Consider the following 17,352-nt stretch of genomic DNA (forward strand, 5'->3'; position numbering starts at 1 on the left):
TAGCTTCTTACCTTCAGTTTAGTCTTTGGGCTTTCTTTTTTTTTCTTTTCTTTTTTTTTTTTTTTTTTTTTGAAAGGCACCTGTTTGACTTGAACAATATCTTGCAATTTAACCATTTTATTGCTTTCTCCTATACTTTCCTGCCTCCTCTCCCTAAAGAACACCTCTTTTTTTGTGCTCTCCATGATCACAAACAAGTTTCTTAAATAGCTTCCATGCTGAGTCTAAAGATTTTAATTTCCTTGCTTTAAAGTTTTTTTTAGTATCTACTGCACTTAAGCATAAAGTTTCTCTTCTGTGGCACTTGTTGCTGTGACTCCTGCCTGTGAAGCTGAGTTGCAGCGTGGCCCTAGACACAAAGGGCAGGTCCTTCCTGATTACCTCTTCCCTCAGCTACAGCCTGGACCAGTGCTTGGATTAATGAATCTGATGGGAAACTGCCTGCAGGGGTGAAGGAGAAAAAAAAGAAAAAAAAATCTGAAAAAAAAATAGTTACCCTCATTCCCAGTACCCAGTGTGGGACTTGAAGTATTTCAGTGTTTCATGCCAGACTCCTCAGACAGAGCTGGGTTTGGTTTCAGGTCTCACCTGTACCTGGATGCTGCTACAAGATGGATGAAAAGGTGCAGGTTCTCCTGATGCATTTGTATTTGGGAGCAGAACACCTGATTAGCCAAAATCCTTATTCCTCTGTAAGAGCTGCACTCGGACTGTCTGTCTGAGGAGAGCTGGAGGGTCTGTGAGAAATCATGAGCTGGCAGGAACGACTTCAAATCTGTCTGCAGGGATCCTGACACTACCTGCAGCCCACCCAAACACAGTGTGTTTTTACAGGAGCACAGCAAGTTAGGTGTGAGGATGGCTCTGATTAATAAAATCATAAGAGGTCTCCATAGTTCTGCAGGCAGACTAATTGGGATCAGAAGATCTGGAAACAACAGAAATGTGATGTGCACTGACATGTTTTTGTTTTCCTTTAGGGCTTTTAAATTTTTCTTACTACTAGGCTATAAGTGATAATGCTCTAGGGAAAAGCCAAGTGTGTATTTTAAATCTCCTTTTGCATTACTCTTGCACCTCAATTTATTTTTTTCTCCAGATTGGGATTGCACTAAAATAAACTAAAATAAACCTCTAAATCAAAATAACTGGGCACTTGAAAATTTGCACCGGTGACTTCCAGAAGCAATTTTACAGAGCTTGATATTACCAGGCAAAGATGCTACCCTAACACCCTGTGAGTCTGTACTGACCCTGGACACCCATGGGCAGCTGTCTCTCTGGCTCCTGGCTGCCCATGAAGGCTGCTGGGACCAAGAGAGACAGCGGGTGCCTTGTGCACTATCCCTTCTCCCTTTATGAGTGCATCCCTAGGTGAGCTCAGTGCAGCAGAGGCTGTTTCCAATCACATAACTAGCAGCATGAAGACTCTGATATTTGGGGCACACAGGGAAACCTCCCATACTGCTCTGGAGTGGGCATTTCTGGTTTGTCACCAGGCTTGGTGACTCCAGCCGGCCACAAGTCAGGAATGAAATGTGAGTGGGGACAGCTGAGGAGTGGATAACTATTGTCAGAAGAAACTATTTTGGAGGGAAAAAGCTATGGGTGGTTTTTGTGGTTGTCCAAGACTGGCTCAGTTATGAAGGTGTGTAAGAAATCAGGTGGGATTGCCCCAGTTGGTGGTGTGCTGCTGGCTTTGGCTGAGCTTCATTGGTGTCAAAAAAGTCAGCAGGGACTAACAGAGTGGGAAAAGCCACTTTGGAGTATGTGCATCCACATGGAAGAGTTTTCTTTTGATCCTTTCAAGCCCTCATTTCACACATTTCTCATGTTTAGAGAATTGTAAGAACTGATATTTGGAGGTAAAGCATGCAAATATAATACTGCAGAAGGAGGACACTGGCTTCCTCTCTTCATATTGCCAAGAGACCCTTGGTGGAAAAGAACAAATGTCAGTCTAGAAAATTCAGGAAATTTGTAAACTTGGGAGTGTGATGGTAAAATCTAAACAAAGATTTCAAGGTACATATTTCTTAGGTTTTAAGGCAGCTCTTCTAGAGTTCAAGTTCTTTCCATCAAGGACTGAATGAAGGAAAGACCTGAATCCAAATTGTGCAGTTCCAGATTGGCTCCATTTTCCTTCTCTCTACTTAGTTGCCTTGAAAGTATCTAGCTCTATTTTTTAGTTCTTCTTTCATTTTTTTTGCCATTTTCTAGCACCAGAGAACAAAGTTTTAACCTTAAACAGATTTTTATAATCAGGTTCCAAACCCCTCAAACAAGTTATTTGATTGAAAGTAGTGCTAGTACTGCTAGTACTGCCTTTGACAGGATCTGTGCTAGCAGGGGCCACAATGATGCATAATAGCACTGTGTATTGCTATGTGAGTGTTGTGACTGGTATCTGTTATTACCCAAAAGGAATCCAGAGTGTAGAACCTTAGCAAGTGACAGTTTCCCCATGGATAATGGGACCCTGCTTGCTAGAAGGACCCCTTGACCATTCTTGCAAGATAAGTCATGGAAAATAAATTACAGCTTTTTGTAATGACTGTTTATCATTGCAGCAGTGCTGACCAGTCTGGATTAATAATGAGTGTAGATGATTCCCTGGTTTTGTTACATTCCTGTGCCTTAAGCGTTTATTTAATTGAACTGCTGTGTTTTTATTACCAAACTTTCCTGGCTTCAGCATGATAGGAGGCAGTTCACAGACTAGGGGCGCATGGAACAGCTTTAATTGTTTCATATTCCCATCCACTGTTCCTCCTCCTCCACCCAGTCTCTCCAGAGGTGCCTCTGGGTCGGAGTTGAATTGAAAAGTCATTTAACATAAATGCTTTAGCATGTCTCGGTCCCCCAGGTACAGTGGGCAAGGTACCAAACTTCCAGGCATTTTAAGAACATCCTGAGGATGGTGTGTCATAGCAACGGTGCTGCTGGCTGCAGTCTTGGCTTGCATGCTTTCCTTCAGCAACGCTGGAATTCCTCCTGCACTTTAAACAAGAACAGACGCTGTTCTCCAGGCTTCTTTCCATAAATATAGACAAACTGGGTCAAACTCTTTCCTCAGTTGCACTGAAGTAAATCAGAAGTAACTCCACCGACAACCATGAACACTTCACTGTGTAATAGTGAAGTTACACAGGCAGAGCACAGTATTCAGACTACTCTGCTTGCCTATGTATGTAAAAGCTGTCACCGCCAGCCAAGCTGAAATGCTCATTTACTGCAGCACATGGATAGCATTATTGTTACTACAGACTTTGTTTGGGTGGAAGTCAGTGGTTAAACACCTGAAATCTCAGTAGACAAAAGAGAAGACTATAAAGTTTTATGACTCCAGAGTAGGAGATTGCAACATGTAGGTTCGATTAAAAAAAAAATCAGAAACTATGTTATATTACATACTTTGGAGGTTTTGTCACTGAGTTGATTAGTATGACTTAGTTATTAGCTGTTACTAGAAGCTTTCCACTGAGAAATGGAATTAGAAATACCAGTTGCTGTATTTTTATTCACAATCCTGTTGAATTAATCTCACTCTCCCAGATGCACAGAGAACGAGTCCTAAGGCTGTTTTGCAGGTTTAAATATTTGCCTGTTTCTTTGTGGGGGGGGGGGAAATGCAATCTATAGAGAGAAAACTGTGTTCTGTAACACCTGGGCTTCAGATGCGTACACCAGAGCAGAAAGGGACAATGGCTGTCAGCCACATTTGGGCCTTGGGCAGCTTTAATTTTGGGGACAGGGATACTTATTTTCCTGGGCCAGCACTAGTACCTTTTCTAACTCTCTTTGGCATCCCCTGACTTTATCCTATTCCTTTGGTTTCCCTTTTCTCTGCATACCCTCTTCAAGCCCTGTGATAGCCACCCTGGGCAGTAGAGAAAAACAAGGAATTAGATAAGAAAACATTCATGTTTTCTCACATACACAAGAATTCACAGGTAGATACATTCCTGAAACATATTTAATATATCAAATACTTTTTTTTACCTTGCAGTTGGATCATATACCTCTTTTAAAAAGACAGGGTTTTGTCCAATCTCTGAGTGGTATTCAGGTATTTTCAGTGCCAGCGCATACATGAGAAGATGTGGAAATGGTGGCAGAAGGTGTTGATATGAGGTTTACCTGTGGACTTGGCTCTCAAATACAATTTCTAGGTGTCTTTTAGACAGCTAAATCTGCTACTCAGAAGAGCCTCACATCAAAACAGAAAGCTGTAGTGAATTCATTAGAAATACAAAATAATGCTTCCAGGCAGTTGTTTGTAGTATCTGTCCAGACCTACTCCTATACAAAGCCCTCTGCTTCTTCCTCTTCCTCCAGTTTTCCTGTCTTATCCTGTGTATTTTTAGGCAGTACAACCAGTGAGATCCAGCCTCTACCCGAACTGGGCTCCATTAGGTGAGCTCACTGGGTCATGACATTTAAAGACAGGAAAAGCACAAAATGTCATTTGAGAGGGTAAGTTAAGAATTAAGACGAGCTTCTGAAGGTGTGGCAGCCCCCAGATCAGCCTGCCCCAGTGAGTTTGACTTGTACTGGTTGCAATGAACAAGAGCTGATGTTCTCCAGCCTCTCTTAAAGTGAGCAACTGGGCCAACACAGAGGGATCCTGCAGAGCCCTGCTTTTTGATCTGATCCTGGGAGCCCTTGATTAGAGCAGAAAACATGGGTAATGTGAGCCTTCAGTTGTTTACACATTTCTGCTTGAGCATGGTGTGCCCAAGGGAGACTTGCAGACGTTTAGGAGTTTGCTGGTAATTTTATTTTACCCATTTTTATTACTGATTGAAAAGTACAGGATTGAGGTGATTTTTTTCTAGTAATGGTTTTTCTGGTGGAGAAATACAAAGAAAAGAAATCCCTTTTGACATGGGAAATGATGTTATATTTTCTTTAATAAAGAGTAAATTTTATTGTGCGCCAAGCCAATTTATAAATGTGGTCTCTGTAACTAGCACTTTTAATTACGGGGGGGGTGGGGGGGTGGGAAATGGAATTAGTTCATTAATGCTGTGAAAAAGAACAGTGACCTACCTGCCAAGTGGCAAGGTGGAAATAATTAATCTGGACAATTAAAAAGAAACTGATAAATTAAAATTAAAATCCTTCCATGTGCTACATTAAATTAGAGTTGTAATTTCCAGAATGTTGTGTTTATTGTCAGACTTGCTTCCCTTCTTTTCTCGCTTGCCTTGATTCTGTGTTTGCAAGTCCAGATAGTGAGCTCTTTGGTGTTCTATGCTAAATTCCTATGCCCATGCATATTTTGCAAAAGAGAGCCTGCAAGATCAAGCTCTTTGTGAAATCCAATGATGAAATGCACATGCCTTGTTTTTTATTGTCTTATTACAAACCTCCATATTCCCTTTGCTTTGCTTTGCTTGTTTTCCCACCGTTAAATGTCACTTGCCTTTCCCTGGGCTTTAAATGACCCAGGCATGGGGCTGAATTACTGGGGTCATCTCAATCAATTTATGACCTTAAAAATCCGATCCACACAGAAACTACTGGGCTGATGGAGCTGAACCCTAAAGTATCCAGCGTATTTGCTCCACAGAACTGGAAGTAGTAAAACAGTTTCTTTTCTATAAATATCAGTAACTCCTCTTGACATTTACAAGTACATAGTATTTTTTTTACACACTGCATGATCTCAAAAGTGCTTAACAGATCAGTGAACTGTGAATCTGCTCAGCATTTGTAACTGCAAAGCCATTATGTGCCTTGCACCATCCCTCACAAAAGCCCAGGACATTTGCATTAGCTCCTGTCCATCTCAAGGCCATAAATTGCAGTAAGAAATATGGGCTACTGACTGAATGGTTGACCAGTGCTCTGATGCAGCCTACAGGAAAATATGAACATTATTGTTTACTTTAACTAGAGCATATATCATAAGAGCCAAAGACTTCTCGTTTGTTAAGATGAGAGTTGCTCTCCTCAGAAATATTTTGGGGCATGTCCCATTGCTAAGGAAAAACCACACTGAAACCCAAAAGCTAGGCAGAGGATGATCTGCAAGTTTTATATCTGAAGTGTTAGAACTGGCAAGCATTAAAAATACAGGGGGAGAGCCAAGTCAGATGTTTCTGTGATGTGGTAAAAATAAGCAGGGCGTGTTATAGCCTCTTCAGAAGGTGTGGGTTTGCCTTGTGAGAGGGAACACTACTAGATGGAATAAACAGCTGTGGCCAGAAATCAAATTCCTGGCAGTTCAGCAGCTCTGGTCCTCCTTCTCAAAAAACTACAAATCACCAGGGGGATTTCCCTCAGCCCAACTCCTGCCAGCAGCTTTGCAAAATCACCAGACAGCCTCCACCACATGGTTTTAACTCTTGAACACTCATATGTGTCAATTAGATTTCCTCGCTAAACCCTTAAGACATCATGATTCAGAGCTGAATTATACACTCTACACCCATGTTTCTTATCTAAACCAGCATATCATTGCCTGTGTCCAGCTGGGAATTTCCTCCTGGAGAGGAGGGACACAAGAAGCTCCTATAAATGACCAAGTACAGGGTGAGGCAAGGGCTAACAAATTTATTTAATTATAATGCAAATGAATACAGAAAATTTAAAATCTACCCTGAGGTATGAAACTTACAAAACTCTTTTAAAATCATGAGATTTCTCAGCTCCGTTAGTTTCTGCTGTAATGGCCCTATAAAAACTGAGGTGGGTGTCCATTGCTACATGATAAAAGCTGTCCCAATTAAAAAAAAAAAAACTCAAAAACAATTAAAAGGTTGCTGAGACTAGATATGTATGGGAGGCTGTCCTGACATGACAAGCTATACAAGCATTGCTAAAGTCAAGGGAAATCCCAGCCACCCAGAGTGTCTGTACCATTCTCTGAAGTTTGTCTTGCTGGCTTGCAAGTGTCCTCTCACCCCTGTGTCTTTCCACCAGCCCATGGCCAGGGAGTGTTGTGTCTCACATACAGTTCAATCTCAGATTCAGATGTCCACCCAAGCTGTGTGGTGAGACCATCTTACGCTTCCTGAGCATGTAAGGGAGTGCTCTTGTGTGTCATGAGCTTAGCTTGTGTGATAGAAACCATGCTTCTCCTCATCCCTTTGTGTTTTTTCTCAGTGCTTTGCTGCCACAAAGTTGTGGTCATGGATTTTGTGAGATTGGCTCTAGTATTGCATATAACAGCAGAACAGGTATGGGAATAAACAAATCCCAATTTGTGTTTCATGACAGCACCTGTTTTCAAACCCACAGCTGAAAGATTGAAGAAGAGAGGGTTTACAATAGACAACAAACAGAACTATTTAAAATATACTGTCAGCAGCCCAGTAAGCTTGGCATTCCAAGCTCTGCAAGGCCCAGAGCAGGAGGTGAGGGGCTGCTCTGCAGGCATCAGGATGCTGCTGCCTGGCCCCAGGAGCCACAGCCTGGCCTGCTCCTTGCTCTGCACGGGGGTGAGCAGCCTTGCAATTGCAGCGATGCAGCCCCAGCGTGGATGTGCCCTTCAAGGAGGTGTCTCAGCATGCCGTATCCTAAGGCACAGATTCCCACAGGTATTTGGAAACCTCCTGCTGAAACAGAGAAGCTCAGGTGCCTACATGCCATGCAGATTTTGGCCTGAGGGCTCTGTTGCTTCATCCACACAGTTGCTTCACCCCTGACTTTGGGCTAGTGAGCAAAATGGCAGAGAGGGTGTGATCATCCTTAAAAGACACTTCTGTGGTCAGAACCCAGTCTTGATGCCTGTATGGTTGAGGCTCCACTTCCCTATGCCAGGGGAGGGAGAAGAGCTGCTGCTCACTGCACTGCGGGCAATTTTCCTACTCAGGGCACCCCTGAGTGTGTCCCTGCCATGGGTGATCCCTTCTGGGAGACAAAGGAATGGAGGAAGCACACATACACCCATGGCTGAGCTGCCACAGTGTGGCAGCTGTGTGATCCAAACCTGAGTTGGCCTTCCCTGCTTATGAAAATTCGTATTTTTCCAACAGGATGTGTCTCCATATGTTATCTATATTTGAGTCTTCTTCCTCTGCTCTTTGTGTCCCATTGCACCCTTGCTGTATTTGTCCACATGCACCTCTGAACAAGCTTCCAGGCTGTGGCATCTTTTATGTGTCTTTATTATGTCCAAGGCTGCACTGGGATTACATGATGTCTAGATTTCCTTGCAGTCAAGCTTAATATCCTGAGAAATGGGAAAATTTACTGAAATCCTGCAGCACTGGCCAGGGTGTGGGAGGGTCCACCCTGCTGTTTCCATGCCTGTGTTGTTGCCATGGATGTGCAGATTAAATTTTTTTTTTTTTTTTTTTTTTTTTTTTTTTTTTGGTGCAGGGAGAAGAGAGTGGTGATGTGGTGTTTTTTGTTTTTTGTGTGTCAGGATGGGACAAATGCACTTCAGGTAATTTTGCCACTGCCTGATTTAAATTAATGCAAAGTTGTGATGGGAACTTAAAATATGTAAACCTGAAGAAACCTACAGGGGAAAAAAAATGATGGTGAAAATATACTGCACGAAAAAGGTATTCAGCCTTCTGAGTACTATGGGAAAACAAACAGGAATAGCTGTAAGCAATAATCAGAAGGATATGAAATGTATGCTGGTACTTAGCTAGTATAAATATTCATTGCTTCAGGGGAGCCAGGCAAGCCAGCATCAGCTGAGGATATTAGCTACATGTCATGGACTGAAATATTTCTGTAAAAAAGAAAGGGGGTGGCTGTTTGCAACTGTATTTGCAGGCAGAGCCAAAACTCAGTCCCTTGGAGGCACAGAAGTGCACCCTGGTTCCCCTGCAGCCCTTCAAGGCTTTATGCCATCCCAGTGCCCTTGCTGCCGTCAGTGCTCCTGCTTGGCTGCTCCCAGTCTGGGATTAATTTCAGATGGGAAAAAATGGCAGAGGAGCTTTGCTGCATAGACGGGACGCTGGGAGAGGGAAGGTCTGGAGGGTCCGTGCCAGAAGCACTGAGCTGCTCCCAAGGGCTGCTCGCCACAGGGCATTATCCAGCTGCAGGGCTAGTGACACGCAGCGACAGCCTTGGAATCACCCTCCTGTGACATCCCCGCCTCTGCTCTCTAATAACCACGGGTAGGCTCTCGGGGAGAAACTGCAGCAGCAAAGAGCCCTTGGGAAGCAAAGCTGCCAGTCTTACTCCCCAGGTTTAAAGTAAAACTCCCCCTGAATATAATCCAGCACAAATCCTCATTAAAAGGAGATATGGTGCTATAGGAGAGCCCAGGAAGGCTCCTCTCCAGGATTGCATCAGATTGCAGGGATTCAGACATGCCAGGTGAAGAAAATGGCAGTCAGGAAAATGGGTAAATGAATCTTTGTTCAGTGTCAGGAAATTAATGCCAGCTTCTTAAAGCATAGGAAATGACATTGGCTGCCAAATACAAACTGCTCTGGATTTCACGGGAATAATTATGACGGTGAAATATTTTCTTAAATTGACCTTTGGCCACATACTAAATGGAAAGAACTAAATTTGGCACTGCAAATGCAAACTGAGCCAAATTAACTTATACCCATGGAGGATCTGGCCTTACAGACCCTGCTCCACAGGGCCAAATCCTGCTGTCACTTATGCTGGTGTAAAAATGACTCCATTTTGCTGAACTGGAATGGAATTACTGGGGCTTGCACTAGGTGAGTGTGAGCACAATTTAGCATTCCGAGAGGACCCTGCCTCATGGAGGTCGGTGGTGTCCCGACTGAGCAAACCCCCAGCTCTTGCAGGAGCTCTGTAAGGCAGAAAAGTAGGGGTGAGGGGCCCCCTGCGGGCTTGACAGAAATGTGGTCTGAGGCGGGAAACCCTTACCAGAATCGCATCCCTGTTTGCAGACAACCTTCTGGAGATTAGTTCCGAGCCACTGACCCCCTTCTAAGGGATGAGCACGCATTCACTAACAGCTAAAATTAAATCTCGGTTTTTGTTGCTCTGCTTTGTACTTCTGGCTGTTTCCAACGTGTTGATTACCAGTCCAGTCATGCTTATGTGCCTCCTGCGCCTGGAACCTCTTAAGTTCAAATAATGAAACGGTTATTGGCATTATTACATATTTATTTGTATCAGCCCAGATTAAGACTCCATGGTTTTGGATTCTAACAACAAACAAAATGACAATGTTAGCAAATGAGCTGATGATCTGTTTTGCATTCTCATTCTGGGCTCATTTCCACCAATTTAATTCAAGAATTACTTTAGAAGAATAAAAAATATGATAGCATTCTATTGGTACAATAGGACAAACAACCTGGACTCATTCCAGCTTATATTTTCATCAGAAAAAGGAGAACATATCAGGCAGGAGAAATATTTTAGGAAGAGAAATATGTCACAGCCCATTTTTGGTTTACATTTCTGCAGTAATTTCATGACAGAAATATTAAGCAAGTGTTGTCACATAAGTTGCTTTCTTCATCATCTAGAATCAAGGCTATGTACTTAGTTTAAAACTCAGAATGAAAGCATTGGTTGTTTAGGTTTCTTTTGTAAATATGCATCTAATTGAAAAGTGGAAACCAGAGAAAATAATTCTGCAAAACATGGTACAGTCTTAAATTGCAGGAGGTTAATACACATCCTCAGTGTTTTCAATTGCAAAAGATGGGAGGTTTCTATTGAATGTGTCTCCCTTAAGGGAGGATAATTCCTCTTAAGGGAGGAACTAACTGATCTCTAACATGAGAAAACACCAAAGCCAAGGCAAAGGCCTGCTATTACTCTATCACAGAAAAACACGTTTCTTTGAAATTTCATCAGCGAGAAAATCAGTGAGTAAGGTTTCAGATTTCATAGAGGAATTTTACTGGGTTTTTTGGGGCACAAATGATAAAAATGCTATAAATTCTATCTCAGACTCTGCAAGTGAAAGGTTTAAGAGATTATGTGAGTAAATCATTCATCCCTTCTGAATATCCTGCTGATAAAAGGGATCCCCTGATGTGATATATACTGTCAGGTTTGAATTTGAAGCAGAGAATTTCTTTCAAGTTCCCTTCAGGGAATCTGTACATTTTATGCTGAATATGAGAATCACCTCTTCAGGCATGGAGAGGAAGGTAGAATGAGACCCTAAAGCCATAGAGAAATTATCAGAAAGAGATAAACCGGTTTCCTTTTTTTATTAAATTCTCCTATAATCAGCTTTATAACCTAGCAAGTCACAAAAATTTCACAGTACATTACACATGCTCGCTGGCAGGCATTTCAAGATCAGGCAGGCGTCTCTACGCGTTCTGCCCTGGACTGAGCACAAAGGCAGAGAGGGCAGGGCTCCCGCATCTCCCTTCCCAGAGACGCCATCCAGCTCTATCAGCTTTATATTTTGTTGACTGTTTCACTGCTACCGAGTCTTGTTACTAGCATTTCATGCCTTCCGAAGCCCTGATACATTCTTGCGCAGGCTGTGAGGCAGGCAAAGAAGGTGGCCCCGGCTATGCCGGGTAAAGCTGCGGCTTCTCCCGATCTGTAAAGGGAGGGTGATCTCGCCCCGCACACGATTGCGAGCGCTCAGCAGAGGCGGATGGGCGGTGCTGCCGCGTGTGAGCAGACGCGCCCCGCTGTGCCACCGGCACCAGGCTGGGCGCTCCGTGCGGCCAGGTGTGCTCGCACTGAACAAATACCTGCCTGGAGGTCAGGCTGCGCTACTTAAGGGCAGCCTCCTCTCCAACCTGCAGTCCCTGTGAGATGCTAGAGGGGGAGCAGGAGGCTGCGGTGGTGCATGGCATTGCCTGCATCCCTGGGCTGAAGGCACTGGTACTCAAAATCGCCGTCCTGCTGATGCTGAGAGGCGGCACAAGCCCTTCTCTGGTAGTCCGAGCATATATCCTTTTTCCTCCTAAATGCGGGGAAAGGGCAGTAGGGTTTTCCTGGAGAGCCGAGGGCAGGCCAGCGCCGGGCCCGAGGGAGCAGGGCTACGTTGCCTTTCACCGCTCGGCTGGGGCATTCCTTCTCTCCAGCCACGCGACACAGGGAGCTCTGCCATGGGCTGTGAAGCGCGGGGTCCCGCTCCGCTTTGTGTTCGGAGCGGCCCTGCGCCGGCAGCACGGTCCGTTCTTGTTCCCGCTGCCGGCCCGTTCGGGCTTCTGGCCCATTCCCGTTCCCCTGCCGGCCCGTTCGGGCTCCCGGTTCGTTCCCGTTCCCCTGCCGGCCCGCGGGACCCGGGGCAGCAGCGCCCTCTGCAGCACGGCCCGGCCCCGCCGCAAGGGTCACCCGGGCCGCGGCTCCGTTGAACCGGGACCCGGCTCCTGCTGCTGCTTCCCGGGGGAATTCTGTCTCCGCACCTGCGGCAGCGGCGCGGGGCTGTCGGTGTGCTGGCTGCGCCTTTGCTGCCGGGCCGGCCATCAGAGCGTGTGCCGCTCGACGCCATGTGCCCTGAGCTGCTCAGCAGGGGAAGAGCAAAGGATTTATGTGCGCTTTGAATGCTCCGTCCCTCAGCGCTGATGGTGCTTCTCCATCTCCTCCTGCTCCGCGTGGAGCCGCAGTGATAAATACTATTGACAGAGCAAGAAAATCCGACACGCCATGCCGAGCTCTCGCGTTCCTGTTTGCCGGCCGTGTGAGCGGCCGTGAATCAGCGGAGGGGCACACAAAGAGCTCTGTGAGGCACCAGTGAAGTGCAGCTCAGAAAAATCCGAGCTGTGCTAATTTTAATTTGGAAAACGGCTGTTAGTAAACAGTTCGACCCAACAGGATCTGAGTGTTAGCCAACTCCCTCTGCACTCTCCCACGGGAAAGAGAGCTATAAAATAAAACCGACTCATAAAACGCTGTTTGTCAACTTGTTCCCTGCTTGTGACACAGGCTGGAAAGGATCTTAGGGGCAGAGTTGGGGGAAAGGAGAAGGTAAGCAGCAAAAAAGGCTGAAATTTAGGGAAGTAGGTGAGTGTGCACAGCAGAGGACAAAAAAAGCCATGAGAGGCTCAGACCATTCAGTGCCAGTGCATACATTCACTCCGGGAAGTTTATTAGTTTGTGATGCTGAGTGACGATTCCCACGTTCCAGAGAAAATGTGGCAATTCTGTTTTCGATCTTCCTTTCCGAGCTGTTCCTGGTAGGGTGGCTGTGGGGACACGGGTGTCTCCCGGGGCTGGGGCTGCGCTGCAGGGCTCATCCTACGTGAGCTGGTTGGGAGTGCTCAGCCCTGTGCTCAGAGCCGCGGTGGCTCCGTGCTTGCTGGCCAGGTCCAGGTGAAGGATCAGAAAACCCTGCCAACTTGTACTTCTCGTTGAGCAACAGTGATGGTTTCTTAATGTGCAGCAGCTGTGCCATAGGAAACATGGGTTAGCTGATTTCTAAGCAGCATTTTAAATGGGTAGAAACAAGGGGTTTTGTCATTGACTAAGACTGGGGTTGTAGCATTCCAGTACTTTCCAGAAGCTGCGCTTGGATGGCTTGAAAAACTAGTCTGTGAAAATGGGTATTTTTAAAGGTGCCAATTTAAGACTCATTGAAATCAATGTGAAGTTTTAAATTTGTTTTCCTGGCCTGCAATTTGGACTATAAACTGCAGTGAATTTAGGGTAAGATCTTAAAAAATAGAAATATTCTGGACTGTTTGGTTTGGCAAAGCCTGCTCTAAGACTTTATTAGTTTAAATTCAGGCACGATCTAGGAAAATTATGCTAATCAAAAGGTTCTTAGGAAAATTAGTCCAAATGTCTCAATTTCTCTACTTAATGGAAAAGCATTAGCCAAAAAAAGTAATGCTTTGCTGAAAATAGAGCTTAAAAGTTCATCAGTAGTTAAAAGCTCTTTTACTTCATTTAGAAATTGTTTCTTCATGTAGAACAGGTTGTCCAAATGAGGTGCAAAAACACTTCCTTCAAAAACATGAAGAAGATGTGCATTGTCCTGGCCATACCCACTCCTTAAGAAGACAGCAGGTTTTAGCAGAGTCCCAAAATATATAGGTATTTCATTTACTGAAAGGTTAAAGAGAAATAAAGGAAGAGAAGCCTGAGGGAAAGGAAGGGATGGATCTTTCAGTAAGTACTTGTCTTCCAGCCCACACAAGCACATTATCACATCAGTGTTCCAAATCTGAATTTTTCAGGTTTAGACTCTTCTGCCTTTGCTGGAAGCTAAAACCACCATGGATTTGTGCAAGTTTTGAATTCAGGCTTCTAAAATATGATGTTGTCATTAAGATACTGTGGAATGGGCTGTCAAAACCAGCTTTTATTCTTGTATTTACTAACTTTACTTTTACTTACTAATATACTTTTACTCTTGTAACCTCACCATTTTTAGAGAAATAACATTATTTGTTCTCTTGCTAAGAGGGGCTTGCTTATCCAGTAGGAGTCTGCACAACTTTCCCAAGGAAGATGGTCATCATGTTCCTCCCAGCACTGTATAGGAGGACTCTGCTGTCTCACCTTTTGTCTCCATAAACTCAGCCACCCCTTGATTACAGAAATTTTTTGATCAGCTCTGACTGTGGAGCTGATCACAAGGGTCCCTGGCATTCACTACCAATGTTGTGCTGATGGACATTTGATGGAGATTTGAGCACCAAGGGGATCCAAGGTGGGGTATGAAGTAATTTGTATCTCTGTTCCTCTCCTGCTTCTGCCAGTGCAGGTGGGCTGCTGTCACAACATTGGTCTGAGGTCTTTGCTTGTGCAATGTGTGCTGTGATTACTGCAAAGGTAATTGGGAAAAAAAAGATGTGTCACTTACAACATGGGTGTCAAGCCCTTGCAAGTTTTGAGGACAAGAACATTTCACAAGATGTCCTGTAAGGACAAAGTACAATGGAGGCTATAAGTACAAATAAAATCCTGGAGACTGGCCTTGGTATGGGGGTGATGTACATAGGAAGTATCTTGTGCTGCTCAACTTTCAGACACTAAAGTTTGCTGCAACAGAGGGCTTCTTTCCCCTTGCTCCCAATAAAAGCTAAAAAACCAAACCAAACCAAAAATACCCCCAAACCTCCCCCCCTACAAAAAAAAAAAAAAAAAAAAAAAAAAACAACCAAACAAAAATAACCCAAAACCAACAGAGGTTCTTACTTAGGAATCTGACCTTATCTGCAGCTGTTTGCCCATTGCAAGCCCTGGGAATATGCTGAGATGTTTCTGGGTAGTGTTTTTGATATTTTTTTGGAACAGAAGAACTCTGCAGGCTTAGGGCATTAATTTAGGTGGATTTTACTATATGTATATGGAGCTTAGCACTGTTACTTGCTATCTTCCTTTCTCCCTAAATAAAAATGTATGTGCTTTCCTTTAAAAATGTATTTTGTGTGTAAGTCACATAGTAATAACATTAAATGTGGTATAAAGATGGTAATAAAAGTGGTTGTAACATTTATATATTTTTCATAACCAAAGTGCTCTGCAGTGGAAGATGCTATAAACGCGTGCTTGCCACTGGAGGAAGCAACAGTCTTACTTTGCAAAAGATGTCAGCCACGTGAGCACAGGCCCCAGTTCTTCTGGGCACAGAGTGCGTGGGCAGGCAGCTCTCCAGGACAAAACGAGGGTCACTGCCATGGGAAGGCTGGGTGCTATTGCTGAGGAAGTGGCCGTGTGGACAGGCTGGAAAATGCTGCTGGAATGGAGAGGAGACTCCATGCAGAAGCATCTCTTGATGCAGCAGAGCACAAAATGCCTGTCCCAGGCCTCCTCCTCCTGTTGTACCTCAGTTCTGCCACTTCTCCTTCTTTCAGCAGCAGAGGTCTCTCCACTTCGAGGTCCTTGTGTTCAGCATCACCCAGCCTGCTCAGAAACCCTGTGTCTGCGGGCACAGCATACTCCTTGAGGAAAAGGGAAGAACAGGAAAAATGCTGCTTTTGGCACTTCTGTTGCGATGTAACAGGATGAAGCAAATTCCAGGCATGCCGACTGCCCTCTAGCTGCATGTTCTAAAACAGCCAGATTTTGCAGAACTCCGCAGCCTTTTTTGGGGACATTTTTCCCACTGGGAGCATGGCTCATCTCCCTCCCCATCCTGTGGCCAAGGAGCCGGTGCCTTGGCTGCAGGCTGCAGGAGGCAGTGTGTGCCAGAGCTGGGGGGCTCTGCTGCCTCTGCCTATTCGCAGTGCAGCCGTGTGGGCACGGGAGGCCAGGAAGCGATGAAGCGCTTGGGGCTGCAAATCCTGGCAGCAGTGCTCTCGTGAAAGCCACACTCCGCCTGTATGGAAAATCAAAAGCATATCACTACCTTTAACTGCTCTCCATTAGAGGGCGTTCAACATTTGTAGGGGCATGAATCTGCAAAGTGAATTTTTTTTTTTAAATGTCCACTGACTTTTATGGAAAATGCACAATGAATAATAATAAAAAAAAGGGTATTGCCTATTGCTGCACTTCAGACACTGTTATGTGATGTGACTTTTAAAAAACTTTTTTTTAAAGGTCATGCTGTTTATACTGCATAATATAGAATACAATTGTACTGTAAATTAGATACATACTTTACAGCCTGCTGCTGTGCTTCATGGAGGTGAACAAAATTTGAAATCACAGGTCTCCTCCCTATGGGGAAGCAGTTGTGGGAAATATTTAATATCACAATAATCAGGGGCTTAATGGCCTAGTGATGAGCTATGGAGGCCTCTCTAGAATACCTTGCTGCATCTCCTGTCTGCTCTCTAGTCTCTCTAGAACATTTTTCCATTCTTAACACAGCTAAATTTCATTATAATTTACTGTTATAGGACAGTTAGCGTAAACTGTAGCATTACCTAACCCACAGCATTTCCTTTAGTCACATGTGATATGCTCAGCCCTGACAGGTTTCTCCCCCAGCAGACAAGAGTTTACTTTCTCTGTGTTGAAATAGTTGTAGGCCTGTGTAGTTCCTACATACCTTAACTCTCTGCAAGGATTAATTACTCAATTCCTTTATAATAACTTCAAAACTTCAAAAATGTTGTTCTCTTTCTTTCCAGGTAAACCACAGATAGAAACTGGATTATGAGGGACATGCAGAGTGATTCAAAATTCCCTCAGGACAGCTCTTCAGGGAGCCAGTATCAAAGGTAAGCAAATTAATTAAAGCCACAGATTTTTGATCCTTATTTTAAAAACTTCAATTCATACATTGCTTCAAATACACAAAAAGAAGAGCAGCCATGAAGTGGAGAACCAGACTGCATAAAAGCACTGGAAGGCATTTCGGTTGCACTTCACTGTAGAACATGTATGTTTGAAAAGGGATGGGAAAACTGTTGAGCAAATACACTGACTGATGCCAGGGTGAAGGAAATGCCAAGTAAATGCATTAAGAAAATAAACAGGGTTTTGGAGAAGTGTTGAGAGGTGCAGGAAAAGTGTAACACAAAGTGGAAACAGAAGCAGATTTCTTCCACCCAAGGGTAAGCCTTGCATGAAATG

At 44.3% G+C, this 17,352-nt stretch overlaps 1 long non-coding RNA gene across 1 annotated transcript in view; it reads left to right on the forward strand.

The window, feature by feature from the left end:
* Positions 1 to 1,298: 1,298 nt before the first annotated feature.
* Positions 1,299 to 17,352, forward strand: part of LOC110482909 (uncharacterized) — a 97,832-nt gene continuing 81,778 nt past the window's right edge. Inside the window, exons 1-3 of the long non-coding RNA XR_014956745.1 lie at positions 1,299 to 4,687; positions 8,332 to 8,398; positions 16,908 to 16,997. This is a non-coding gene — a long non-coding RNA (uncharacterized LOC110482909). The remainder of the gene's footprint in view (positions 4,688 to 8,331; positions 8,399 to 16,907; positions 16,998 to 17,352) is intronic.

Source organism: Lonchura striata, chromosome 7 (assembly GCF_050655825.1).
Source record: "Lonchura striata isolate lonStrDom1 chromosome 7, ASM5065582v1, whole genome shotgun sequence".
In the NCBI taxonomy this organism is placed as follows: domain Eukaryota; kingdom Metazoa; phylum Chordata; class Aves; order Passeriformes; family Estrildidae; genus Lonchura; species Lonchura striata.